The following is a 27782-nucleotide window of genomic DNA, read 5'->3' on the forward strand; positions in this document are numbered from 1 at the left end:
TTACTGGACAAAACTAAGCTCTCATCAGACCTCCATTTCTAAAAGTAAAGAACTGTATTGCCTCCCATTCTACTTTAATCATATCCACACCAAATGCCTTCAAGTTAACTACTTTAAGAAAAAAAGCTTTGTAGTAATTGCACACTCAGCTGGGTTCTTTGTAATTCTGTCTTTAATGGCACTTGGAGGTCCCTTGACTCCTAGAATTCTGTACAGGCATCAGGGAGAGGATAAAAGGGATGCAGTCCTGCTGGTGAAAATGTAAAACTGAATCAGCTTCTTGCCATCCTTTTCAGTTACTTTATATGTGCAGGGTCAAAAAAACAAACTACAAGTTGCATGCTATTTGCATTCCTTAATGAACTGCTGGAGGCAATTGGGACATTGTAATGATGAAGACAACCTAAACAGTACATAATTAAAAAACTTTGTATTTTTTGGTTACTGCAGTCAACCCCGGAGACACAGAAAACAGACCTGTTCAGAAAAAGCTTTTACAATGACCTTTTCACCCTTAAAGATGCATACTGTGCAACAGCCAATCTGTAGATTCTATGTATGTAAGAATCTCTTACATAGATTCTGTATGAGTATCTAGGTTCTCTCTTCTGATTTACAATTAGTTTATTTTCTTTCCAGGTAGGTGAATATATTAATAATGGGCCTTAAAATGTTTTATACTCTCTTCTTCCTCTTGCTATGTGCTCCATTTCAATATTCAGTAACCACAGGGATTTTGCAACCACCCTCTCTCAGAGGTTCTTCTATCAAGCTTTTCATTGCACAGGCAGGAGCTGCACCCCTGCACTTAAAGCAAAATTCAACATTAAAAGCGGAATTACATTTCTTACACATGAATAATAAACCAAATAATGTTTAATGTTACAGTGCTTTCGCTTCTACTACACTTGAATTTAGCCAGAAAGCCAATGAATACTTTGGTGTTAAAAGGAGCTGGAGTTGGGTCCTTCAGCTAAACAAAAAACGAATGAGCTAAACAAAACAAATCCCCCCTCCCATATAGTTTAAGTCTTGTGCTTACTTCTGTTTTGAAAAGTGTTCTCTGAAAGTTACAGTGATTTCCCCACACAAGTCTTTAAGGCTTGGGGTTTTTTGTTTGGTTGGTTTGTTTGGGGTTTCGTTCTTTTTTTTTCCTTCAGTATTGGTAAATAACAACATTCTGTTCCAGAATTTACACGAAGAGCTCCTCTGGACAAAACACATTTCTCACTGCTCTCCCTGGAAAAGAAACAAGATGCTGCCTACAAGTGGCCACTTACAGAAATGCTTTCATCTCCTACAGTTCTCAGAGAAACTGTTTCTCCTTCTCTAGGCACAAAGGACCACCAGCTAAGGGCAATGCAAGAAAGCCAAAGGTGATGGCCTTTCTAAAAGAGGACAATTCCTTGTAAGCTTTTCAAACAGGGAATATTTTATATTTTAGGCTTTCCCGACATACTTCCGACTCCTCTGTTCAGAACTGCCATGACTGCTGAGCACAGGAAGCAATCCCGATTTGCCTATTAGGAACCTGCCAATAGAATGACTTACAATACAGGATTGTGTAGGACACGACTGGTGAAGAAGGGGATGCCACATGGGAAATAACTGGTAAGGCAGTGAGAGAATAAATCAGTATATTCCATGTAGATATAATTTTTGGTTTTCTTTAAGAATGTGCTACACAAAATATGAAACTGGTTTCATTTGATTGAAGTTATTAGCAATAACTCTTGATCGGCTTTTATTTTTAGTAAAGATGACCTCACAGAACCTTCATCTTCTTTTTTTCTGCAGCTCTATAGTGTAAGCCAAGACAATTGAACCCTTTTAGTAGTAATGCTGGGCACTCAGAGGAACTCTCAAGTACTATTATCCCCAGTACCATCAAAAACACTATAATTTGTGCTGTGTATAGCAGTTTTGAAATGTGTCATGGAGATGGAGTGATTCATACTTTCTATTTTTCTTGACAATAGATGTTAATATTTTCTGGTATTTAGAGTGTCAGCTTTTTGTCAACTTACATTGCATTTTGGGTTTGAGCTTTTTTGCCCCCATGTTCTCTGAAACCTAAATTGTATGACTCGGTACAAAATAAAGCCTATTGCTTGACTACCACTTCTAACCCTGCTTCTTATGGACGTTTTCACAGGGTAAATATTCTTGTGAGGAGGCAATAAAATCCTGGGGAATGTAGGCAGGAGAATGGAGAAAAATAGTGAAAGATTAGGGTCACAAAATCATTTGGATCTCAGTGAGAATAATTAATATTGAAGATGGTTTTCTTTAGGGGTAAAAAGTTACTAATTTGTGATCATTAAAAACAGTTCATATCTTGTTTTCAGAGATATCCACATCGATAAAAATCCTGTTAGGCAAGTACTAGACATAAGCTAAATCATAAAATAACTGGCATCCCACTTCAGAATATTTGAAAGGAATGCTGAAGTGACCAGAGCAATACCTGAAATACGGGTAGAGCTTCCATGGAAGAGATGGGATAGTATTTCTGTGATACACATGATTTCTTCACATTTCCATGTTAAATTCAAAGTGCCCTTGAAAGTGCCATGCAAAGCTTCCAGGTAACACTAACTACTTAAAAAAAAACATAAGATCACAATACTCAAGTATTAGTTTTATTTTACCCTTCCTGCTTGGAAGCAGCATTATAACTCAGGAGCTCAGCTCTGAAGCATATAGGTTTTTTGAAGCATTGAAGAACGGAAGACGAAAGTTCATACAAAGGAGGAAATATCAAAATGTGGTATATCTAATAATGAGGAGATAGCACAGCTTGTTGCTAAGCTCAACATACAAGGAAGAAAAATTACAGGCTTATTTAAAACCTGCAGCTTGGTCTCACGGCCCCTAAAGGAATTCAACCTCAAAGCTGCCTGTGACACACTAAGCATGTGTTAGACTACAGAAGAAAGGGACAATGACACCTGCAGAACTGCTGTGTTTGGTGCTGGTGTCAAGATCATTTTACAGCTCATGCTTTGCCTGCAGAAAGTATCTAGGAGGAAATCGCCTTTTTAAGGCTCTCGAAAACCTGCTACTGCAAGGAAAGAAAATCATTCCCCAGCTCCCAAAGGAAAACTATCCTATGCAGATTCTTTTTATCTCTCCCTTTCTCTCCTTCCTCCCACACCACATAGCAATAGCAGTTAATGAATGCACAATGGCTCCACCTATCAGAAACAGGAATACCGGACATTTGTTGATAAAAGTCGACAATGTGGCCACATTTACAGTAACAGACTTTCACAATAAAGTAATACACAAGGTAAAAAAGGCTCTAACTTTCTCAGAATGGAAGAGATGTATTTTCCTAGAGAACAGAACAATTATTACAAACAAAATTATCACCTGGTAATTTCTTTAATATCTACTATCTAACAACTGAGGCTGTAAAAGTGAAGCTAAAGAGATGAAGCATAAGTGATAGCTCTGCTTGGAAAACTAACCCACAGCTATTCATTAAACAAGGTCAAATCATTGGATAAGGCTAAAGGAAAGGCCTGTCATATACCAAAATGGATACTTCTTATGCCATAGGGGACTTTATCTCTGAAGCCCAAATTTCGCAGAGAGACAAAAGTGGGTTGAGCATTGAAGAACTTTGCTGGTTCCAGTTGTCTGTGCACAAGTCAGATACAAAAAACAAAAACCACACCAAAACCAAACCTCAAAACCAAAAAGCAAAACCCACCAAGAATAGTAAGATCTCATAGATCAGTGACCATTACATAGCTCCAGGAATGAAAGGAAGTACTACCCAGAGAAGAAAAAATCCTCTAACTCTAGACCATCTCTGAAAGCATGTAAAACAACTGGAAATACATGCACTTAAAGCATATCTTGTGTCTGGAAAATAGCAGAGTGCCTATGAAAAACCCCAACAATCTGAAAATAGCCTCATTTCTGACAACAGTTGGCTCTGTTGTACTTGATTTTGTTAATCACACACTAACACAAACTGAAGAATGGAAAGACTATAATGGTACATAAACATTCATAAGACATCTAAGCCCACAAAACTAATTCTGTAATTTGGCTAGCTTACAACAAGATACCTAGAATTGCCAAAGGGAGTTGTTCTAAGCAGCATTAAGCTTCTGCAGGGTTCAATGTTATAACGCATTTGTAATCCAGCAGGGGTGAAGATGATGCTGCGACTATATTCTGTAACAGGCTTCACGTGATAGCAGAGTTCTACCTAGTTCAAATCCAGGCAATTCAGCTTTTTTTCAGCAGGGGTACCACCACTGTGGGCCACTTGTGAGGCCACTGTCACCTCATAAGCAGCACCTCCCAGGCACCACCTTGGGACCACCCTCTATCCCATCATCAGGCTACTGGACAGTAGCAAGAGGTTCTCTCCTGTTGCGCTTCCGACCACCGGCAACTACAGCTCCTCAGCATCAGAATGTCATGCAATGTATACGTTGACATGGCGGCTGTGGCCCTCTCCTGTCACTTTTGGTCCTTTCAGTCTGAAGTGTTGAACCTTGAACCCCCAAGTCTATGTAAATGTTTTAATCATTAAAGAAAATCCACAGTAACATCATCCCTGCGCAACAGTTCCGACCTGCAAACGTAACAGCTGCTGCAGTTCTTTTCCTAACAGTCTCCTGCCTTCACGAAAGCACTCATCAGCATTCGCAGGCATTTCTGAGCTCATTAGAGGTAACTTTATGTCTGCATGAAGTTAACTATAACATTCGTCACACGCGTTCTCTGATGTCAGCAGCATGAGCAGTAGCTGCTTTAGGCTCTATTTTAATAATTTTCTTCAAGTGCCACTTCTGTAGCAAAAGTTTAATCTCACCTTTCTACAATAACTACTACTATTTGTGGTATTATGGTAACCACATCTGACTCATCTGGCGTAAAAGAAGGGCAAAACTCCCTCATTCAATAATTCTTGCATCAGGCTTAGCTACTTGCTCTTGAGGCAGCTCTTCTTTTAGAAAGATATACAGTTTTGATCAAAGACTTCCACTAATGGAAAATCTATCATATTCCCTGAATGATGCATTCCAATAATAAAATACTTTGGCTTCTGAAAATGTGCATCATCTTTCCTGATCAAATTCTCTGACTTAGAGGCTCAGCCTCAGGATCTTGTTATGTTGTGCCTTCATGATAAATGAATCCCCAGTACCAAGCATCTACTGCATGGAGTAGATATGTCACCCCTTACACTTCCCTTTGACAAAGAAAGGAAAACAGAAGTGAAAAGAAAGCCCTCATATAAATTTGTTTAAGGTTGGCTCTATGCTTTTTAAAGACAAGATGACTTTAGGTCTCATCTTAAATACAAAATAGCTTTTCTTTCCACCTCCAAATATAGAGTCAAGCACAGAGATTCAGATTGAAAGGAAGACAAAAAGGAGACCCCATTCCCCATATATCCAAAACCCCCTCCCCCCCCAAAAAAACACCCCCAAACAAACACAAGATCTAAAAGAAGTTGTTTCTCATGAGCTTTCTACAGTAAAAAGGACATATCAGAGGTGACTGAAGAACTTCTAAACACATGCACAAAAGGGAAATACAAGGAGAAATCCTCACACACAGCTTTAAAACTAGATTCCTCTAAAGTTCCTTTATCATTATATCATGAATTTACAGTGCTTTTAACTAGTTAGATTAGTAGTAAATAAACATGTGAATTTCTATCAAAGTTAGAGGAAGCCACACTAGTGACCAAGCTGTTGAATACATTTAACATTTTCCCTATTGAAGAACAATGAGGACTTGCCAGTGCAGTAGTACTACTGATACTAAACACAAGGTGAAAAGATTGGGTAAGATGAATTCCTGGAAAACACAAGAAAAAAAAACCAAAACCCAGTCAGGATTAGAGCACATGATTCAGTTCTTGGGAGCAGAACTGATTTTTAATAGAGCATGGTAGCTCTAGCACCAGAAGAACAAAGGACTAAGCTGGACTGAAAGTCTAACCAGAAAAGTGTGCTGTTCTGTATCTTCAGCAAAGTGTCTACAACAATCACTTGGAAAACAAAGTGGCTCTTTAATAACAGCAAATACCCTCCCCACTAACCCAGAAATAGATGTATCCCAATCTTAGGGAGGGATACACACCTACACAGAAACATTATCTGACATGGAAGAAGCATGTAAAATCAGAAGAGCTGGTCAATTTTAATGGTGATCAAAGGAGAAATAATATGTTGCAAAGCTATTCCAACCATAACTGGACCTGGTTTTGGACATCATCACTGTAAAAACATGTTTTGGTCAAGCCAGACATATCTTTTGGCTTTTTGTCTCCTGAACCAGAGAAATACCCTGAGGCTCTTTGCCATACACATTACTCAATATCAAAGCATTGGCAAATTTTCTTTTATTAGGGCAGTAACAAAACAGCACCAGCACATTAATAGTCAATGGTAAACAATGGAGTAATTGTCCAGCATCTAGATATCTGACATTCTAGCCATAGCTTTCTTTGTGTATACACACATTCCAATGCATATTTACAAGTTGGTAGCAAGTTTTATTAACATCTTGCACACACAACACATACATAGGTACCTCAGTATCAATTATTGTGTATTAGCCAAACCAGCAGAAAGACTCTGCAGTAACTGACACCTGCAATAGTCATGCACAATGTTATGTTCAGATCAGATGAGTGGAGAGGAAGAGACACAGTAAGATGTGAGGAGAAAAGCGAGCAAGAATCACCGACTGAAGATAGGTTATTCTTTCCCAGTTCTTCAGGTCAAAAGCTAAGGATTGCTAAGACAGTACCCATATTATTGTCTAGGAAAGTCTGCTTCTTGATTAAAACCAGCTTCTAGAACTGCTTGTAAAGCTAGACAGGGCAGGAGGGCAAGAAGAAATAGCTTTTGAAGAAAAACTTAAGTTGCATTGGGCATTTTTGAGAAGTGAACTAGTATGTCCTCGTCTGATAAGGCTAGGCTCAGCTAAGCTACCCTCGTGGAGGATATATTTTTTGTTTAGACACATAGTTTTTGTTCAGGTCTGTCCTTTGGGAAGTTTGCCTGGTGACTCCATATGCTACAGGCCACATTTTAGAAAGGAGAGAGTGTAAAAGCCTGAATCCTGGCAGACCTAAGCAAGCCCAACTGATGCAAAAGGTACTATGGTACAGGAGTTGGTATGAAATTCTACTACAGAACTCTACCCAGGGCAGTGAAAACCACTACATCTCTCTCCAGGTGTATTAATTTGAGGAGAGACAAAGGCAAAACAAGCCCTTTAACTTTGGTACAGCATTTTCCCTATGTAATCATCGCTTAACACATGAGCAGATTTGCTTCAGTAACAAACATGTTAGGTAACATGCTCATATACAGACATGCTTTGAAGGTCAACCTTAGCAAACTCTGCTACATTAAATCTGTGGTTTGAATCATATTCTAAGATACTAAACAGAATCAGTCTAGCTGAGCTGCATTTTATTATAAAGTGAAAATAAGGACACTTCAAGAAGTGAAACAGTTCAATGTATAATCGAGTTTCAAGTATATTGAACATTTAGTAAGGAAATTTTAAAAGTCACTAGATGTCTTCCTACTGACTTAACACAGTTCAATATGTCAGAGTAGGAAATCCATTTGGATACCCAGATAGCCATGGCTGACCACATTGTGAATGTCAAGTTCACCATCTCAGTCAGTGAACCCTTGCCGTTTTAAACTTGGGAAGTCATTAACCATGAAGAAAACCAAATATTATTACTTAACAACCTGCTCAGCTGCAGGTACAAGCATTCTAAGCTGATGAACCAAATGTAAGTATTTTCTGCATTTATCTTCAGCTACACACAATACACATAAATCCCAGGGGTGCCAATTTCACTACAGAAACCACGCAATTAAAATTTGCTAATATAATTAGCAAAGAGAAAGCATAAAAAAAATAAACCCATGAGAGGCTTTTAGGGAGCTCTAGGAGACTGGTAAAGGGTACACGCATGTGACATTCCACAGAAATGAGGCAGGCTGGCTGCGTGCCAGTGTCAGCCACTGTAACTGCACCCTGCAAGAATTCAACTGCAAATCTCTGTTTCCTTTCATGTCTTTCATATCTTTACAATTCTCAAGGCAAAAGGCAAAGACAAAGTCTTTCAGCTGGAGCTCTTTCATCCAAGAACATTCTTCATCCAAGGCCAAAGGTTCACCATATCCTAAAAGGCCTTTGGATCTGCATGTTCAGTCATCTTCATCCAAATGTATTTCTTTGGGAGCATTATTCAGTCCTTGTGGTCGATCCTAAAAGAACACCAATAAAAACTATCTTCATTCCTTCAAATACAATCTTCAATGGTTTTATCTCTAGGACCACTGTATGACAGTATTGTGTCAAAGGTGCAAAAAATGGTAAATGATTCAGAATTATTTCCATTAAAACCATAGCACATTGAAACACTTCTCCTGCTATAGGTTTGGGGGTATTAGCCAATTCTTTAGATAAAGATGAAATAGACTTTCTGGAAAACCACCCATATGAACACAATGTTTTTCTCCTGTGCTGACAGCAGTTAAAAAGACTACCCATTGGCTTTCTCCGGACAGTATTTTTGAAGTGATAAAAACTGTGATATAAGACCCTACCTGTATATTACACTACTACAATATATTTTGCATCTAAAACTCCAGAATATGAGGAGGCTCCTGTTCCCACTTAAATTGCTTTACTGGAGTAGGGAGAAGCAGAGTCTCCTCTGTGAAGAAACAAGACAGTTACCTTACAGCGCATGGTAATGCTACAGAACAGTTTATAACACAGTGTGAGAAAAGCCTTGCAATCACAACTTGCGACTGCATAAAAGAGCCAGGTAATCTTGGTTTAAAACCAATCCCATTCTCTAATCTGACCATCATCTAGTTTGCTTAACTTTCCTCCTCTCTTTTCATACATATGAAGTTGTCCAATCCTTTGCCTTTTTTGTTTTCCCTTAGCCATTGATTCACCTCTTCCTTCTGCCCAAATTTCTTCTTTCCTTTTCTCTTCATGCAGTCTCTCCCTGCTACCCTTCTTTTCAGTTCCATAAGCCCCTTTAAGATTTTAGTCTTTGCCTTTCCCCTCTGCATCATTTGCAACTCTTTTGGTCTCCAGAGTCTCTCTACCAGTTCTGGGTCTTCTGCCCCTTTCAGGCTATTGCCTCAGTCAGCTCCAGTTCATTGATTTCTTTATTTTGTATTCTTCACTTCTCCTCATAGCCCTCTTTCACCTAAACCCACAGTAACTACAGTTTCATTTTGGTACGCTCCCAAGCACCACCCTGCCTAACAGGCTCACAAACTGCTTCTAGAACAAAAGGTGAAACCTGCCTTGTTCTAATAGCTTGACAAGACTTAATTAGAGGAGAGCTGATCTTCAGTATGATTTAAAACAAAAACCACTCACAAAACTTTCTCTTTGCAAGCAGTGCTGTCAACTCTCGTGCTATTACAATACTTGAAATAGTTAAGTTTATTACCTCTAAATACGCAGTTTCTGAATAAAATCCATAAGCATCTCTCTCAGAAAGGAAAATTTCAAGTTCTGATGGTTATTCCTGTCTTAACTTAATGAACTACAAGTGAGAAAGGGTTTAATTCAACCCTAATATTTTGAAGTCTTAAAATTTTTAAGCTGGTTGTAAAATTATTAGCATTCTGACTTACAGGGACAGATATAGACCTGATCTGAAGAGGAGAGCAGCACACTGTGTACCAATAGCTTCAGTCCACACCTGACTTTGAGTATTCTGAGGTAACACTACATAATGTAGAGTCAGAATATTAAAGGAAGGGAAGAAAAAAAAAAAGAAACACTGATCTCAAGCAGTCACCACGTAAATGCCATTAACATGTCACTCATTACACTAAAGGTTGTAAAACCAGGCAGCAATGTCATCTCGGTAACTTCTATTCCATTTTGCATGGAAGTGACCAGAAACGACAAGTGTTTCATACTTCACAGATTTCAAACCAGTGGCAAATGGAGGGAAACCTCAAATTTTCTCAGTTTGAGATACTTGCTCCTATCAAAAGGAATTTCTTGATCTCAAGTTAGAAGCTGTTTCTCCTGTAATGGGAAATGGGCAGGTCAGATAAGGGCTACTAATGAGGATTACTTTTTTCTTGGATGGAATGTAAACACCCCCCTTCCTTAATTAAGTCAAAGCCACATAATGGGGAAGGGAAAGTTTTGGGTTTTAAGTCTATTTAGCCTCCACAAAACCTTTAATTGTTGCGGTTTACATTTTCTAGAATTAATACAGTTAAATTGCCCTTGGCATTCTTCTTTTATGGCCCTATTTAGTTTTCCCAATTTTGACTAGAAACTCTTCAACATCGATCTTCCAACATAAATGATACCCCCTTCACGCCTAGGCTATGTTTGCATAACTGGGTTAATTACTTCAAGGAAATATTTCTCTATCAATTCTGTTCTGAAATGAATTTAAAGAAACTGAAGGATTCAGAAATCCTTTATAACATTAACTTTTTGAATTACGTTAACAAGACATATTAGCTCAAACAGAAACTTCCTATTGACTCTCTATTCTGCCTTCAAGGCCTAACCAAAGCAGATCTCAGACTTTAAATCTGATAAATCTGAAATGGGATTTGGTTTGTATAAACAACAACTCCAGGCTTCAAAGTTTATTAATTCTTTAGTGTCCCCTGTTCTTTAGCTTTTAATGTGTAAACTAGAATTCTGTGCACCACAGTCAATAAACAACATCTAGCTGAAAGGGAACAGTGATATAAGATACCATGCATCTTCTTGTAAAAGCAAACATCCTAAGCATGTACAGCACAAGTGTAAAGAGAGAAATTAAGGTAGACTGCGTCCGCTACAGCCTACAGGAAAACTGAAGTCAAAATGAGGGAGTTTGCTCTTAAGTTATTTTTTCCTAACAAATTTCAGGCCTATGAGATCTTGGATCTAGCACGTTATGCAATTAAGGATCATTTCCTGGATGCTCAGACACTCCCAAATTTATTCATAAACGAATCTAAGCTATTGCTTTCTGTCCTGGCACCTGACAGAGTAAGCAATCCTTAGCGTTCCCCTACTGACTCCTGAAAAATGCAGTACAAAAAACCCACAACATATCAACAGCAAGCTTGGTGCTGGGTCAGTGTTTTCCCTGCAGTGGTGAAAACGCATTGTGACATACCATGAAATGCTTGGAAGCACTTGCACACAAATTTCTCAGTGCTCAGTTCTTAGCACTTAAGCTAGCTGTGGGTCAAATCGATGCTAAGACAAATCTAAGCTTTACAGCTGTTGAAATACTTAAGCCCTACCGGATTTTAAAGTGATGTCATAGCAGTGCAGCTATTACTTGCCTGACACAGGATCTGCTGATGGCAGTTGAGGTTCTTATTCATCAAGGGGCCCAAATAATTGAAACAATCCATCTGCTCCATGCACTTGCTTTCTGCCTACACCGTGATTACTTACTGCCTTGTGATATTTGCCAGTGATGTCATACTTAATCAAGCAATTGGTGGCCTGTTAGATCTCCTGAGAACTGTGCTGCACTCCTGTGATGGAGCATAGGTAACTAAAAAAAAATCCACCTGCTCCAAGCTTTCCCTTTGCAAAACCTGATGGGACATGATATTTGGCAGGGACTGTCAAAACTGATCAAGCAATTGCCAGACTCATGCATATTTCCTGAAAGCTGCTGCTGGTTTTCATCATGAATTCCAGATAATTGAAATAATTGACCTGCTCTAGGGCCCTGCTTTGACTCCAGTGTTTTCTACAATGGGACATTTACCTATTGTCATATTTGTTTAAGAGCTGCAATAGGAAAAAGCTTTGATTACTTTTCCCCGGGATGTCATAGCACCACAAAGGAAAGTGACATTATTTGCACAGTTTGCATTACTGAACTGCCAGACACTGTACTCTGAGCCCTGTACTCATCCCATTACTTCAAGTGCACATGCTACGCTATATCCTCTTAAGTGTTAGAAAGGTATAGGAAGAGGAAATGAGGGAAAGCATGCAAGCTAAAGTTTTGCAACCAAGCTGACAGTGGGAATCCTATTACTGCTGCCATATGATGAGTGCAAAGTCATTTAAACACTCCAGTGCTCTGCTGGTTAAACAGACTTCTATTAAGCTTTTTTTGTGGGCCCCTTAACTACTGAAATGTTTTACAGAGCACTGGGTACCCTCACTTAGGTTTTCACCACTTACCACACACTTAAAGAACAGACCTGCCTGTTGATTGATATAAAAGATTTTTAGAATAGCCCAATTAACTGTAATAGCCATAAAAAGCTTTTATGTGTTCATCTGGTGAGGGGTATAGCTCTTACTTGTAATCAGATTATATTGCTCAGTTTTATTTGAGAAGAACAAAAATAGCACATTCACTCTCTAGATCACATCCCGCTCCTGAATTTATTGTATTCATCTCAAGGATGGATTTTCAGTTGTGCTCATTACTGTGCTTGGCATCCGAGCAGGTCGCAGACTGACCAACAGTGACTTGTAGAAATCTAGCATATCTGCAATAACCTTGCAACTGCACTTCCAGCACTTTCATTAAGATATAACATTTCTGCAGCTAGTTTAAGGGGTTCAATATTTTGCCCTGCACAAAGCACAACACATAGATTTTTTAAAAAAAGACTTCTTATAACATAGCATCCACCTCTAATAATGCCCAACTTTCCTGAGCTCCAAGGTTTTCTTCATCTGTAGCTTTATCTTTTCAGCTCATCAGCTTCAAACAGATAATGCTGGAATAACTAAAGAGAACTGCTATTTTTAAAGGCAAAAAGCTGCCAAATCTTATATACATGTACAGCTAGGAATTTTATCAACAACATAAGAGTTACAATGATCTACCCACTTAAATGTTGATTTTTACTTAATTTGAATGAAAAAAAATAATCAAACCAACTTTAGAAAGTCAAGATGATCTGTTACGAATAACAAAGTTTACAAGTAAACTATGTGATAAAGGGAATTTTTCCCTTGAGCTTTTTAGGAAAGAAAACACTGTCTCTTGATCAGAAAGGTTTGATGTGTATTAGTGTAAAGATAAAGTCATATCTTTTTTATGTTTCCATCAAAAATGAGCCAGCACTTGCGTGCAGGGCCATGGTAGTCATTGGAGGTCTGTTGTCTAGAGAACAGCTAGGGATTGTTCTGCTTCCCCCATGCTCCTGACCTGCTGCGGTCCCTTCTAACCTTCAGGTCCTAGTAGCATCACAGCACATGCAGCCCAACCCATTGAAAAATATCTTAATTGTAAGCAACTAACCTAGGGGTAACGTTTGCATTTCAACCTTATATTACCTAGGAAGATTTGATGTATCACTCCAGTGAGCCTGTCAATCAACACTTACTTGAGAAAAAAAAGCTTGCCGAGAGGACACTGTTGTACATGTGCACACAAGTGTGGGGAAGGGGAAGTCAACCTTTTGATGAAATAGCTTGTATTTTTTTTCACATACATAGGTGTTGATTGAATGGAGAGAATTCAAAAGGGTGACTTTACAGATAATTGGCCCTGACTAGCAAAAGAAAACAACACTGCAGCATTTTGTCAGCAGTGGGATGTAATTATATATCATTAATTACACTGGCATGTCAATGAAAGGTCAGGCAACACAATATAAAGGAAGAACAAAGCAGTTCCATACCCAGACAATGCTATTGTTTGAAAATGTTAATGCTTATATAGCACTCCTGCGGTGGGAAGAAAACATTCTTCATTTAAATCAGGTGAAAAATCTAGGGTCAGATTGTGATCCGACCTAAAACCAAGAACATGAAATAAAACAAGCTGATGGGAAATAAAGGAGGTGTTGCAGACTTTGTTGCAACCACCTACCCTTTCATCCTGGTCAGAGAGGTCTGCTCATGAATGGGTCTATAACACCAGGCAGCAACACTTTCTCTTAGTAGGGGGTCAGTAAAGTCTTGTCAGCAGTAGTACAATTCACAGCAGAAAACCTAACTTCCCTTTTCACTGTGTGTGTTTTCATTAAGATAATATTCTTTTCTCAGTGTAACTTTTCTTTGATACCTTGCCCCAGTCACCAGTCTGATTGCTCCCAGTGACAACTCTTCTAGGACATAGATTTGCTACTTGTGATGCTGTGCCTCTGCAAATAAAGCTATGCTTCATTTGCACATGCTAATTTGATCCACCATTAATAAAAAGGAAATTTCAGCTTTGTTAGCAGTGAACAGTACTTTTTAAGAGAAGTTATCACTTTCAGCTAGATTCTTCCTCACCAAGCTGCTTCCCCTCATTGCTTTATTTGCACAGACTAATTTGCCAGTGAATGATAAACGGGAGCAGGCTTTGTGACTTTAAGTGTATCTCAAATACCCTAGTAAATAAAAGACACAATAACTTACATGATGTCATCTCTGCATGCAATATACGTTTCTCCTGAGTCTTTCGATTTTTCTTGATTAGAAATACATATACAACCTTGAAAGCCAAAAGCTTCTGCAGTAAAGAGCACATAGTGTTCTAATGCTTATCACTAATAGAGTCAACTATGCCTCTTTGCCAGGATGAGAGAGGACTGCAAAGATATTCCAATACGGCTACTTTCTTTCCTGAAGCAGGAATGAGGCTTGGCAACAGGTATTGATGGGTGAAGCTGTGCCAGGGAACATAACAGGGATGTACCTTCTCATTGGTGGGCTGGAATTGGGTTAGGTGATCTATTGGAAGGGGAATATGAAGGTCTAAATTGACAACATTTACTTTCTCGAGTTCAGCTTAGAAAGTTTGGGGTCCTGGGGGGAGTTCTTAAAGAAACCTCAAGCAAATAAAACACCAAAAAAACTACAAGAAACCACCACAAGACCACTCAATTTACTCCTATCACCTCATATTCAAATATATTTCCCTTCCCTGTCAAAAAGAAAACAAGATAAAGTTCAATACTGAAGTGACTGACAAAGCATTGAGTTTTGACAAAGAAAAGAAATGGACAGGGGAAAAACTGTTTTCATTTTTCTTTCCTGCTCAGTAGAGGAATCTTGTTTTCAGCAGTTCCATTTCACACACAAACCTCTCTCAAGAGCCTAAATTCAAAGTCTGGAACCATCTCCCCTCCTCATGTTATTTTATCTTTTCTTATAATTACAGTGAAATTGCTAATAGTCACACTGAACTCTTATATTTATCAAGAAGGCAAATCAAACTTTCATAGCAAGTTAAGTTATGCAGGACACCTTTCAATCTAGCACTGCACCACCCCAGTTGGTAACTTAAAGGCAAGCATTAAACTGCACAGAAATTTTAGAGAGAGAGTGAGGGAAGTGCTGTAATGAGACTGTCTTTGAACAAGCTTAGCAGGATAAGCATTGATAAAAATATCAAAGAAATAATGTTGAAAGTGAAATTAAGCCAGAATAAGAAAATTCCCAATTCCTGGGTTTTAACTTGGTGCAAGATGTAAGCAGAAGTGAACTTTTAAACTAGGTTAACCTCTCTTTCACTCTGCATTGCTTTTCACATGAAGTTGTGGGGTTTTTTTTTTAAACCTGTGGTTTTGTCTAACTGCACAGCTCTTTAGCTTTTTAATGGCTAATGCACAGATCTTTTCAAGTCTCTCCAAGCTGCTAGAGAACAACTTCGATACTATTCACTGTAACCATTCTTTTGCTTAGGCAGCAAATGCTACTCTTTGACAATGGTTATCTTGAGTAGCTATAGCATCATTAACTTGTCTCAAATGCCCCATTTTTAAAGATTGTTCTTGTTAGGAACAATTTTGGAAGAGTACAGAAGAGCTGAAAAGGGCTGAGTGTTTTAGATTAGACTATTATAGTAAAATTGAGCATCCCAATCAAGTTCTCTGGTATCTAAACCAATTTATTGCATCCTAGTTCCTCCATGTTAAAAGGGGTCTGACAGGAAGTACATATCAGAAGTTCTGTAGCAGTGTTTCACGTTAGGCCTCCTCCATCCCCACAGGTCAGGTTTCAATTCTGATTGCGCTACTTACTAGAAAAATAACAAAATCCTCTACCTCAAGATTATATTAATATTTCAGTGAGATGTGTCCAACATCCCTTACACTCAATCTAGTGGACAGTAATTAGTAGATAGTGGAAGTGATTGCTGAGAGAACCCTTGATGGTTTCAGCAGTAAGCTAGCAAGAAGGAAAGCTATGTTTGGGGGAGGATTCCTTCTAAGACGCCACAACTATCATACCACCTCTTGCTCAGCTACTTGGTCAGAACCCAAATCTTCCCTCCAGCTTCTATTCCTGTCAGTTCTACAAGAAGGAAGTGGGCATTTGGGTGACTTCAGTGTACCTTACACCTTCCTGACACAATAACTTCTAAGGTGAAAATTATCTATTTAACTGTTAAAATTCTTGTACTGCATTCAGCTACTCGGTGACCAAATACAGGAGGCACCTCCCACACCTCCTGTGTCATTATAACTTGTTATTTAAATACAACTGTTCAGATTACCAAGAGGCAAAGATAAAATGCTTGGGTATACTCTATGTCTGAAAAGTAAAAAGGGGGGGTTTAATAGCAGTAGTCAGGCATATAGTTTCAATCTTACTGACAAAAGGAAAGGACTATCAGAAATCAAGTCAGACTGCAAACAAGAGGAAGACAACAGGTATTTGATTCAAATTAATTTGCTTCTGTTGTTTTTTGCCATTATTGGTTTTAGGTGTCTGAGTACCCAGACAAGCCCAGCTCTATGTCTCTGTAACTTTGATCCACAGAACACTCAGGCATTCATTTCTTTTTTCATATTCTCAGCTTCAGGCCAATCCATAAAGAAAAAAGATAATCCAAAAGATATTAGTTTCAAGAAGAGCCCTGAAGAACAAGATAGACATGGAGGATAACAGAGAATTCATTATTTTAGAAGATGACTATTGCTGCTGGTTCAGTCTATGCCACAGCAGTCTCTGGGACTGCAGCCATGAACAGATTGGCTTTGCTCATTACATTCAATATTTTGTCTTATATCTCTTTTCCTCAAAGAGATATATATATATATAAAAATCAGTATCTTTACAGAGCAATAATTACACTTCTTAATTAAGTAATTACAATAATTACAAGTCTAATTTATCCCTATTCTAAGAATAGGTGTGAGGTGTCCCTGCCCATGGCAGGAGGGTTGGAACTGTATGACCTTAAGGTCTTTTCCAACCCTAACTATTCTATGAAAACAGTCACTCAGCAAACAAGATCCAAGATGCAGAATGACTGGTATTTTCTATTCTAGTAAGCTGAGCTAGATAAAATATACACTCTTCAAAGGACAAATAAAATACAACCTAAATCTACATTTTTAAATATTTCCCTGACTATATGAGTTGGCAAACAAGTTTGTCAATATGACCTGATTACTTTGTATATTCTACATCCAGGGTTATGACTGCTTATCCAAATACAATCACAGAAGAGTTAGGGTTGGAAAGGACCTTAAGATCATCCAGCTCCAGCTCCCTTGCCATGGGCAGGGACACCTCACACTAAACCATATCACCCAAGGCTCTGTCCAACCTGGCCTTGAACACTGCCAGGGATGGAGCATTCACAACTTCCCTGGGCAACCCATTCCAGTGCCTCACCACCCTCACAGTAAAGAACTTCTTCCTTATATCCAATCTAAACTTCCCCTGTTTAAGGTTTAACCCATTACCCCTTGTCCTATTGCTACAGTCCCTAATGAAGAGCCCATCCCCAGCATCCTTGTAGGCCCCCTTCAGATATTGGAAGGCTGCTATGAAATAAAGGTGATCAAGGCCATTCTCCTAACTTTTAACAGAAATGCTGTGCTTACACGGGCAAAGTAGGTCTCTGGGCCAGGACTCATGTTTATTGAGGCAAGAGTTTGTTTAATAGAACTTAAGCTTTTATATTATATAATTAAATTTATGTCAACACAAATCAAAATACATAATGCAGGTTCTGTTATTACAGTCAGAATCAGGTGGGCAGACCCTTTGCACTGAAGCCTTTTTAGACTTACAGGGAATTCCAAACTGATGAACTTTGGCATTCTCTGAGCAGTCACTGTAGTCAGTGGATTTCACATACTTTAAGCATCTGTCCAGAATGACCTAGCAGGAGGATGGAATTACCTCTTTGTTGTTTTGACTTTTAAGACAGCCTTACTTACATGTACAGGGATGTGAAATATTTAATTAGACAGCCTTAGAAGAATATGATTTGATGGCGCTTTTCATCATAATATTGTTGATGATTACTACTTCAAGTCTTTTTAGAAGTTGCCAGGTCTTTCCATATGCACCCAAACAATTTTCAAGAGGGACTGCAAGACTAAACATTCTGGTTTGTAATGCTGTGTAATGGTAACTATAATAGAATTAGGATCTCTTGCATGTTTTGCAATTTAGCATACATAAAGCTTTCTAAATTACTAGAGAAAGTGAAAATTAACACTTATTTCATCAGTCTAAGCTTGGTAATTTAGCCAATAAAAACTAAAATATTTAAGTTATAATAATTGAAAACAACGTTAACAGTTAATTTTCTGAGTGATGGAGCAACATAAAACCGAACTTGACTAACACTATGATTAATTAATTGATTAACTAGTTCCTGTTGAGAAATTATATTCAATACAGTCTGTCAATACAAATTGCTATCAACTGCCACTTTATGAAGTACCAAGAATAACAGGTTCAGGTGCATATTAGAACTAGTTGTCATGAATAGCAATTTACAGAAGAAAAATGGATTGTTTATCACCTAATTTAATTTCAGATGCCTAACTTACTTGTAATAACTCATTTTAGCACTGAATTTTCAAGAACCTGAGCGCTGTTAAAAGCAGCAGTCTGTTGTAATAAGTTGCAAACTTAAATTCTTCTGTAAAGAATTTAAAGCAGTCTATAACTCTTTTTTTGCCATGATTATTTAAAAATTGTTTAGCAATTGTATTTAACACCCAGACACCCCATCCTTCCACTAGCAGCATGTTTCACTACAAATGCTTCACTACTGCTGCATTAGACTTGACTGCTTTTAATAACATTATAGGATCCAATGCTGCTCCTGGCCAACTCAGCCAAAATACTTTCTGGGGTCTCCTAGGCCATGCATGCTAGCAAATATACCACATATGGATGCATTTACTACACTTTATTTCAGCCTACCTGGACAGCTGCAGAGAACAGAATTCTGCTCAGATGTTCATAAGCAGTGTGAAAGGAAAGAAAGCTCCTCTGGCTTAGGGCAAGGTACAGGTGTTTAGCTCATCCTGTACTTTCTGTACCGTATTTCTGAAGCCCGTTGGGTTATTTGATAGTGTTTATGAACAAGGAAAGTTTTAGAAAGAAAAAAACACTCAGAGACGCTTAAAATTGATGTAAAACATCAATTTCTTAATGGCCTCTAGGAAGCTGTCAGCTAGAAATAATTTAAGACATATGAAAAGACCTCCCTCTTCCAGATTTCAAATATTCACTGAACTTCAGTTAGCACTGCTCAAGTACACATACACAAATACATCACCAGAATAAACTAAGATGGCATGATTATTTAGGAGTTTATTAACCTGAATAAAGCTTTACAACCAGGAACCACAGCAATCCATGTCTACTGTTGTAATGTACGCTCCTGCAAGACTTTGCAGTCTCTGGAAACCAATATACTATGAGCTTTTGCCTGTACTGTGCAAACAAGGCATTGAAACCGATTGTGTTCCAGCAGGCTTGCAACAGGTAGCTGACAGAGTCCACCAAACTGTACTCATCTCTGTTAAACACCAGCAAGCATAAAGGTTACTGCCAGTTTCATTGACTTACTGCAATGCCTCACACGAATATGCAGGATGTTCATTAGTTGATGCAGATCACTTTGTATTTTAAAATTAACTATTGTATTAATACTGTCCTGTGATGTGTGACTTCAAGAAAGACCATAGCTGCAAACATGTGGCAATAAACCAAAAGGTTTCAAAAGCCTTTTCAACTTTCCTTTAATAACATGAATTGATTTAATAAAGAAAAAGTTCAACAGCAAAGTCTTTGAAATGCCACCTCAGAAACAGGTCAGATTCTTACTTCTTAGTTTCTCTTTCACAGTATGAAAGGCTGCCTGTGTTTTGCCTCATGACTTCTCATTATGGGAGCTCCCATGGATCATTCCTGTTAGCAAAAAGGAATCCATTGACTAAGCCTATCATAGGGCTAACAGGCTGAGCTTACCTTGGGAAAGCACTGCAGGCTGAACACATTTTGACCAACCTAGTTAAAAACATAGCAGCACATAACCAGAATTACACTAGCATTGCTGCTTATTAGATTTCAGACAAAGCTTTTTCATAAGCAAGAACATATTTTAGTTTTAACTTCAAGTCACAATAGTAGCAGATTTTACTTCAAAAATTGTTTCCTATAAGTCTGATATTTGGTTTCCCGAGAACATATAACTGGATTTTCTGAGATCCACTTGCTCTTACTGTTCCAGGAACAGCTTAGGATGACCAGCTTCAGAAAGTCACCCTGTTCTTTCCCTGAACATTTTGGAACACCCTAAACTGCTGTCAGATACAGCAGAGCAAAGGCAGATTACAGTACCCCATTTCGGAAGCAGACGGCTGCAGAACAGGTATGGCTCAATACTTCAACATCGCAGAAACTTCTGAAAATACAATTCAAAAATCCTCTCAAACAGCTATTCAGATGATGTTCAAAGAGCCTTTGGTAATAACAGAAATAACTCTTCGCCTAGAGGATTACTTCTGAACCAGATTGTTTGTGTTTCATTGTATTGACCCACAGCTACACCAACACAAATGAAGAGGCAATCAGAGATGGGAACTAGTTTCATTACCGAAGCTAATGCCGCACACACCTATGCTGTCAGGATTCAAGTGGTTATTCCCAACCCTGTCAGCAAGTGTCTGGTACCTGAAAGGCAGGGGGAAAAAGATGGCATTTGTTTTTTTTTTTTTCCTTTTAGGGGGAGAGAGATAAGTAAAGTATTCTAATTAAGAGTTTATATATATTATAATCACACTTAGAAGGTACAAAAAACTATCTATATTCACTGAATCAAGATAATGGTGTAGTAGACACCACCCCACCCCCCGGTATGTTGTAAACTTAGTAAAAACTAGTACATGCTTCAGTTATGAAAATTAATTGTTTGGAAGAAATGTGGCCATACTTCATTAAGTTTGAAGCCTGTATCACATCTTAAACCCTTCTAAAATTTAAACTACAAGTATCTGCAATTACATCAGAGCAGAAAAAGTAGTATTCCAAAGGTTGCAAGGCATTACCACATGACTAAAAACCATGAGCAGATCTTAAGTTTCAGTTCACCAACAGAAGTGACTGATTCAAGTAATAGTATACGTTAAAATACAGGCAGGTTATAACAAATTGTATTTGTGATGAAGTATTAACTAGTATTTCTACTGGCATCCTAAGGCAACTGATATTTGACTCCATACAATCCATCACTTTAATCATTACATGGTAATAAAGCCTTTCTAATAAAGCTTTCAGATTATAAACACTGATCTGTAAGAAACTGTTATTTACCATTGATAGGCACTATGTAGCGAGACAACTTTAAGGAAGATGTATGCATCACAGTACAGCTTGAATGCACGGTCCTACATAAACACAGGATGTTATTCATCCTTAAGGGGGAACTGGGAAAGAGTAACAGATGAGTGCAGCAATGCTTTTATGCAGCATTTGTAGTATTATGTTCATTTTTCACTAGAGCCTTACCAGGCATGAAACATTAACAAAACCGTACCAGCTTACAATCAACACTCAGATTTCACCCTTTGGCTCCAGTCCTAGTCCAAACAAGGAACACAAAAGATGAAGAACTGCACTGCATTCAGACAACTCCAGTACAATCTGCAGTATGGGAAACATGCTTTGCAGCATGAAGAGCTCCATTTGCTTTACTGGACAACTTTTAAAAGACCATTAAATAAAAATCTACAAGTACCAACAGTAGTACAAGACTTTAAGACCACTTTAATAGATGAAGGCAAACCAAACTTAAGTGTCTCTTAAATCTATCATAGCTCAAGTCGATGCATTATATTAAATAAACCCACAGAAAAAGTTGAAAGTATTAACCACTGGAAGACTGTAGATCCAGATCCAAAAGAGTCAGCTGTGACTGGACTGAAGATATGTAGAATTGACACCTATCCCTATGATGCTTGTTCCCCCATCAAAACAATTCTGCATTATTTTACTGGCACCTAAATCCAAAGGCAAATAAATTCCTGTTGATACACAGAGAAACTTTCGCACCTTGAGAGTTTACTGCAGTCTAAATAGAGTTAATGGATTCAATGTTTATGTCTAACACACACACACAGGAATGCCAAACATTCATCTGCTGAAGTTCCTACAGAACAATGAAAGACATATGGATTAATTATAGCAAAGTACAATTTTATAACATATTGTTAATAGCTTACTATGGTTAGAGACCAAGATTTTGACTCTACGTTGAAGGGCAATTCATGAACCACATACTACATCAGTAAAAGTGGATTAAAGGCATGGAAATCACGTGGCATGGAGATTAGAAAACCCATACCCAGTTATCTCCTGTCGCCCAGGACAGCAGTCTAGGACACACATCATTTTTTTGCCAGGCTTGTTGAAATCAAGGACGCTTTTCGCTACAATAGGGGAGTCACAGGTGTGACAATAAATGAGAAGAGATCCCATAGGCTTATATTAAGGTCGTAAGAAATGATTCTTTGCTGGCCGATGACTGTTTGTAACACCCATCTCTTATGTTATCGATCACTGTTTGAAGCACTGAACTACTGTACAAGTATGAATGCAATGGCAGTCCATTTGTTTTTGAAAGCAGAAGCCTGATTACCTAATTCTGCAAGACCATTTTTAGATGTAAATCCTGACTTGACAGAAGCTTTCTGCAGCCTGTTTTAGGTACTTCTGAAGAGACATCCCTTTTCAGTAGTCCCCGTTGGCTCTGTTCCACACATCTCTGGATTTAGTTCTGAGTAACACATCTAAAAATGGTTTACTACAGCAATGGGCATTACAATAGCAAACTCTTCTGGGAGAAATTCATCCCAGCACCTCATTTGGTGTTTTCAAATTGACAGCATATTTCTGAATGAGTTCTAGTTAAACCCTGTATTTTTAGGAAAAGCTGTCGTAATTACTGATTTATATTTTATGGCTTCTGTTACACCGAAAGCCATATCTAGATTGAAGACAGAAAGGGCCAATATAAATGTCATTTACAAGCAGGTCACTGGATAAAGAGTAAAAAAAACCCCAAAACCTGGGCTCACTCCCAATTTTTGTCAGTTTTCCTTTGTGTAAAGTGGGATGGGTATCTACTAACATATAAGAAGCATTTTTATAAAAAAAGATGAAAATAAACATTACTTAATAGACCATTTCAAATAACTACAAAGCTACTGAAATACTAAATTACAATAATATCTGCTTTCCTCAAAGGTTCCATCTGCACTGTACAGAATTTATTACTTAAATAATGAAATAATATAATCAGCAAAAGGACATTCACACTTCAGAAAGCCCGACTCCATAGACCACAAATGCCACCTAGATAACAATGACTCTTAGATAATACTGGAATAACCTCACTTTGTTAATTCTGACACGTAAAAACAAGATAAACTGGAGCCTTGCCAGCATTTCAGAAACTTTTGTTGCCACACCATTAGTACAGTAATAACTCAGCTTCACATTACATTGAAGGATAAATCAAATATAACAGTGTTGATTTTCTCTTAACATGCAAACACATCAACAGGATACTTCAGGCAGTGTTCATACAAGAGGAATATTTGTTCCATTACAAAGAATACCTTTTATTCCTTTGAAATCACTCCTTTTAATTTTGATTTGTGCTCACACTATATAACAGACATATTTGCACTATTCTCTGAGCTCATCACATGTATAAATGCCTAAGACATCATTGCAAGTATTGCTAAAGTAGTATTGTAATTTATGAAGAAAACACTAAATTTCACACATTCATCTTTATTGTAAACCTCTTTATGTGAACTGATTTAAGATGACTTTTTTTTTCCTTGGAATTAGCAACAAAGTCTTATCAGAAAGGCAGATTAAAGGATTTCAGAATGCTAGAAGTATTGATATTCTCTCCCCTTTGTTATATGCAAGGATGAAATTCCTAGCTAACAACTGGTAAAGAATCACATGCAAAAATCATAGGCATGACTATTTTCAGTAAGATGCATACCTGGCTATGTTCAGTGGCATTAATTCTGCTTTTTTATCTTGAGTTTCTAGAAGCTGCACACAAGAACATATCCTGAGAGTTGATTTCACTTTAGAAATCAAACATGGTAGTACTGCAGTCTGCCTATGAATAAGCCTACATCATGTATCTTAACATCAGAAAGGATACCTCAGTTGTGCACTGAGCACGTAAACTGGCTTTTCTCCACCTTTTTCAGGCTGGGGCACCTTTGTAGCAATAGACTGCATCCGTACTACACCTCACCTGTGTGCACGTTCCCGGCACTGTAACTAACAATAGCTACTCCACAGCCTTCTCACCCCCATTCCCCTGCAAAATATACCACTTCACACACCTGTGTTACACACTTTTTTTGTGATAACACAGGAATGCTCTGTGTCTTGGCTTAACCACAGGTGGAGCTTAGTACCACGCAGCCACTCACTCACTTCCCACCCCCTCTTCCCCACATGGATGAGGAGAAGAAATGGGAAAAAAGGGTAAAAACCCCTAGGTTGATATAAGAACAGTTTAATAACTGAAATAAAGCATAATAATAAGAAAAAATAAAGAGAGAAGGGAATAAACCCCAAGAAAACCAAATGATGCTTAATACAATATGCATTTGAATCATGCAAAAAAAGATGATGGCCAGTCCATCTCCAAGTAATGATCTACCCTTTCCAGCCAACTTGCCCAGTTTATATGCTGAGCATGATGTTCTATGGTATGGAATATCTCTTTACACTTTATGCAAAAGGTAGCTATATTCATTTTCCCCCTTCTGCTGCTTTGCAATAGTTGTAGAGATATGCTACTTATTCCAGCTACTGCAATGGGCAGGATCTGGCTTAGGCCACAGCTTTTACTCACTGCATTGCTCACCATTTCTCAACTTTCCACCCTTTTATTTATGGCAATTAAATGAAAGAAATTTTATTTACCAGCTACTCAAACTATTCCCTGGTTTTGGTGAGTGGATCAAAATATTTCATAGTATTAATCAGCTATTTGCTACTGAACCTCAGACCACTGTAATCTTGGAAGTGAAAGATCTGGATCTCAACTCAATGCGGGTAGCCTCATTCCCATTGTACAGATCATTTCCAAGGTCCCCATATCATAGGGCTAGTGATGCATACTAGGCTTTATAAGCAGCAAAGAATTTTTAGATACTTGAGAATTGTCTCATTTGTAGCCTTTTTAAAAACAAAGCTGGTACTATTTGAGTCACTGTGGAAATGACCAGAAGTGAACCAAACTGCCATGCCCCTATTAGCAGTGGGGAAGACAACACAACAGGGATGCATAAGCCCTAAGTATTCCCTTAGTCCTCATCAAAGCAAATACTAATCATGACTGCTCACTAAAGCCTTCAATTTCCCAGTTTCCACTGTCTTAAAACTTTACTTCACAGCATCATTTTTATAATATATTCTGTGACAGAAGAGCTTAAAGGATTGCAACATGAACGTTCATTTGGCCCTACGTCTCTGGTAATGGGCACTATATGAAATATGAACTCTTACCTATGATGTATTATCTTTTGCTTAAAAGACAGCTAATTAGCATCATTTGTTAGTGATGAGACAGCTGAATATTATTTCTTGTGTCACATTGACTTCAAGTTGCTTATGACTGCATGAAATTAGTGATAGTGAATTTCTGAAGACAATTTTTTTCTATATATCTCATAGTTATCAATACACTGTCTTCACTGAAATATCCAGAGGAAAAGGTTACCGACAGTAACACTTAACAAATTATCACATTCATTGTAGATTAAAATATCTACAGATCAGTGGTTCACATTAGTAATATCAGATCACATACAGAGGACAATTTCTCAATTTGTAGCTTAAATAATTCATAGAATCATAGAATAGTTAGGGTTGGAAAGGACCTCAAGATCATCTAGTTCCAACCCCCCTACCATGGGCAGGGATGTGTTCGCCACTTTTGCTTAAGTATTTGTATGCAATGCTACTGATTCACTTCCGAAGGTAACCACTTCACTTTCCAAAGATGTTCTAGATCATGTTTGCTCCCAAGATACAAATACAATAATCACACAAGTAATTCTGTTTGTAAATACTATCATAGTGCAACTGTCAAGAACTGATCTACAAAATGACCACCTCTATTGTGAAAGCCATTAGAACATCCTTTTAACATGGTGACATTTTTGATCACATAGCTTAGTGATCTAACATGCTTAAGTGAACGATATTTGGGACGACTCACTTTACAGCACACAATTTCATCATCTCTGGTTGACAACCAGAGCCAGAAAAAAAATGCAGTTTCTGCTATTCAGATGTTTGAACATGTCAATTCTAGTTGTTAGCATACTAGCAGACCTAAAGTATACAGTATAGACACTGTAAGGACTGCAATGTGTAAGTAAATCACTGAAAGAAGATGATGGCTTTACGATGTAGCAGGGATTTTTTAATTAATCAGATAAGCACACCTATTTCAAAAAGGAGGTGCTATCTTTTTAAATGAAACTTAATTAGGATTAAGAATAGTAACCAGGTTATTTCCTGAAGATGGAAAAAAAACATGCACTAGGGGGAAAAGTTACATCTGCCTGGACTACCTAGTAGGCTTCAGAAGGGATACTGGAAAAAAATACTAGCATTTCCTGAAGAGAGATGATTTTTAATAGTGGGCTCTCTTAAAGTGCAGCTGGTGCACACAAATAAGAGACTATGATTGACATGTTACCAAGAAGAAAAAGGAAAAACCAAGCAAACAAAAGAGAAAAACATCTTTCCCATTTACTCTCAGTAATAGATATTTGAAATCTACTTTTTCTTTTGTTTCTTCTTTGAAGAACTAAAATAGCATGGCCAATTTGTACAGCATAAAAACCAGCTTTAGCACAGTTCATCTTACCTTTACTGAACTCCAGCCAAGACACCCATCATTAAAGAAGAAAGAAAAGTCTTTTCTCTCCACAGCTCACCAAGTTTCCAGACTGCTTGCCATGGTCAACCATTACTCTTCACACAGAGTTCTTCCCACAGCATCTCTCAGCACAGCTCTACAGCCCTTTCAGGAGGAGCTGCAAATTTCCTGTTTACTTGGATCTAAGCTTTTACAGCTGCTGTTTCTAATTGAATTGGTCAAAACTGAGGACAAGGTAAAAGCCTGTGAGTGGGATATTCATTAACCCTGCCCACGCCAGGGGGGTTGGAACTAGATGATCTTAAGTTCCTTTCCAACCCTAACGATTCTATGATTCTGTCTTGTCACCCTGTGACCTCTGCCTAGTTTACCACAAACCCTCTAAAAAAACCCTCCTAAAATACTAAGCTCATCTCACCATACATCAGCCACAAACTCATAACTGTTTTGCAATTGCACATGCACTGCCAGTATTTAAACACATTCTTTTAAAAGCTCTGTCTATAGTATACCAAGGTACACGTTGCAACTACTAAAATGTGAAGGCTTGTCTCACCAACCTGGTTGCTTTTGGTGATAGTAGGACTGGCTCAGTGGACGACAGCAGTGG

General features: G+C 38.1%; 1 protein-coding gene and 1 long non-coding RNA gene across 2 annotated transcripts in view; both read right to left on the minus strand.

Moving 5' to 3' along the window:
* Window positions 1-27782, minus strand: part of ATRNL1 (attractin like 1) — a 516200-nt gene that overhangs the window by 88284 nt on the left and 400134 nt on the right. The gene's annotated exons all lie outside the window — the stretch shown is intronic.
* Window positions 6357-27325, minus strand: LOC134172310 (uncharacterized). The gene is made up of 2 exons (XR_009967897.1): window positions 27231-27325; window positions 6357-8276 (listed from the first exon to the last, which is right to left on the minus strand). It is a non-coding gene; the product is annotated as an uncharacterized LOC134172310 (long non-coding RNA).

This window comes from Pezoporus occidentalis, unplaced genomic scaffold (assembly GCF_034315485.1).
Source record: "Pezoporus occidentalis ecotype Australia unplaced genomic scaffold, CSIRO_AGI_Poc_V1 ctg45, whole genome shotgun sequence".
Classification (NCBI taxonomy): Eukaryota; Metazoa; Chordata; class Aves; order Psittaciformes; family Psittacidae; genus Pezoporus; species Pezoporus occidentalis.